The 2,620-nt window shown below is 53.7% G+C and overlaps 1 pseudogene; it reads right to left on the bottom strand.

The window, feature by feature from the left end:
- Positions 1-262: 262 nt before the first annotated feature.
- On the bottom strand, positions 263-1,707 carry LOC135324371 (uncharacterized; annotated as a pseudogene).
- Between the last annotated feature and the right edge of the window lie 913 nt (positions 1,708-2,620).

Below are 2,620 nucleotides of genomic sequence, written 5' to 3'. Positions count from 1 at the left end.
GGAGGGGACCGAGATGCCACACCGTTCCGCCTCACTCCGTGTTAGTGCTGTAATTTGCGCCCCCGTATTGATTAGAAAGGTTACAGGCCTTTTCTTCGGCCCCACCCCTACGGTGATGAACAGATCTCCTTTGTTATTGCAGGTGAGTTGTCTTATAGACATCCGCCCTCTGCCTCCCCCCTCACCCTGAGGGGGCCGAGGAGCTAGTTTTCCCACCGCCCTTCTCGAACTCCTCCACAACGTTTAACGCCGGTGCGGGGGGTTGTTTCGGTCTGGGCGGGGGTCCCTGTCCGGACCACCTCCGTACCAGGAGCTCTAGTTTTTTGGTCGGGAGCCCGTCCATCAAGTCTCGGGGCACGCCTTTTTGCAGCCCCAATTGCCATAGTCCTGCCGGGTCAGGGATCTTTCTCTTCTGGCTAAGTCTGGGCTCCTCCCAGAAAATGCCAGCGGCTTGCTTGCTGGCTCTGCCGCCCGCACGGCCCTAGTTTCCACCCTTTGGCAAGTCTGGCCGACTGGCCCGTATTTCCTCCCATAATTGATCAATTCCTGGGCTACCTCCCCCCAGGTCCACACCTTTTTCCCCAGCCACCGATGCTCGGGGGTTACCATCCCCTCCAGGGCCGCCGCGATCCTCTCCTCGCGGGGCACATCTTGGATTCTCCCCTGCAATTGGATCCCAATAGGTTTCAGGGAATCAGGAAGTCCCCGTATTAGGGGCGTCATCCGCTCGGGATCTACCAGCAATAACATCGGAGAGCTCAGGTTTGGCTCGAGTTCCCGATCGTACATCATTTGCAGACAAGCTGCCTTTTGTACACTTTCCAGCAATTGATCGGCGGAACCTGTTATAGCTAGGGGATCCCCCCTTTCCAAAGGCTCCAGCCCCCCTGCCCAATATGCGGCCCTCTGAGTCAGGGACCACGGGGCTCGGCGATCACCTGTCGTCAGGAACATGCCCGGGCCCCAATATCCCTCTGCCTCCTTTTCAGATAGCAGGATTCCGTCCCCCCCCAGACAGGGATACCCGCCACACGTATTGGGTTTTGGATTCCCTAGCCGTTCTAGCAAAATCTTTTCGCAGCTTGGCCAATTCGGTAGCTGTGAAAGAGATTTCTTTGGTAACAACCTGGGGGCGGTTGTCGCTGTCGTCCTCGTATATATATTCCATTTTGATTAGTGGGCACATATCGGGGGGGGGGGGCCGTCTACGGCCTCCTTTAGTCTTTTTAGGTCCCTTTGGGGGTACATTTGGCGTACCCCTTTTCCCTAGAGCAGCCCTTCAGTTTCGGCGAGGGTGTCTGCCTCCCTCAGGAGCTGGTTTCTTAGCTCCTCTTTCAGTATCAGATTTTGGTGCTTCTCCTCCTCCAGCGCCCGCTTGATTTCCCCTAATTGTTTTTGCAGGGGCGTTAGCGCCGCTTGCAGCACGGCAGCCACAGCCTCCGCCTGACAAGGTGCCCGCTTCCTGTCCTCCACCGCAGCTGCTAGGCACGTTCCTAGCACGGCGCAAACAATAGCTTTCCCTTTTCCTCTCTTTACTTTAGCTTCTTTTTGCAAGACTGCTATTCGGTCCACTGCACTTTGCAATTGGAACCAATGGTCCCATGCCCAGTCTTGTCCCAGGGGCGAGGGACAAGAACAGTGTAATTCCGAAAGATCATACAATTTCTCAATTTCCTCACAAAAATCACCTGCCTTCTGGGCAGCCATATCCTACAAAGGGGATTTCGTCCCGGGAGGGCCAAACCTTAAAGGAGTCCAAGTTTCCCCAATATGCTCCCAGGAGAACAAACCGTAAACTACTATAAAAATGTTCTACAAAGGGGATGTCGTCCTGAGGGGGTCACACCTTAAAATCCAAATTTCCCCTATACACCCTCAGGAGGCCAAACCATCAACTAGTATACTAGTATCTAATAAAAAGATCTCAACATTCACTCCTTCCTTATGCTGTGTTCCTCTCTGGCCGCTTCCCTTGCGGGAGAGCGGAACCGCGGATCGGAACTCCGCACTCGCTTCGTAGTTGTTCGTACGTCTCGTTCACACACAATCGCTCACCACACCATAAGGTTGTACGACACTCTCATCTCAAGGGATCCTGTCCGTGATGCCAATTAGATGTCCCGATCCAATATCGTGAAGGTTTTGTTACGATCCCAAGGACGAGATTAAGACGCTAAAACCAGTCAAATATCGTACAACCTTTTAACTTTATTTTCAACGGAGTGGGGAGAAAAGGTGGGGAAAGGCGAAGGGGAGAGGGGAACAAGGGTAAGGGGAAAACATAGAGAAAGTTGGAAAAGGAGAAAAGAAACTAGCTACCGCCACTCCAAGTCCGATGATGTTCTGCTGACTCCGTTCGAGATCTCCAGTCCTTGCAAGCAAGCCCCACCCCCCATTCACACAGTCTGCAGTTTTTATAGGTTCTTGCCCCGCCTCTGGGAGGTGCTTCCTTACTTCCCATGCAGATTAGCTGTCATGCGCAGTCCGCCCTCTCGGAACCTTCCAGAAATGGGCTAGGGATATCTGGGGGTCTCCTGCTCATGCGCGGATCGCAAATGTGTACGTGTGGTTCGTGCCAGACGTGCTGTTCCCCTAGAAGCCTTTCTCTGCCCTTTTTGCG

Source organism: Dromaius novaehollandiae, chromosome W (genome assembly GCF_036370855.1).
Source record: "Dromaius novaehollandiae isolate bDroNov1 chromosome W, bDroNov1.hap1, whole genome shotgun sequence".
Taxonomy (NCBI): Eukaryota; Metazoa; Chordata; class Aves; order Casuariiformes; family Dromaiidae; genus Dromaius; species Dromaius novaehollandiae.
This window is presented reverse-complemented; position numbering and strand designations above follow the sequence as displayed.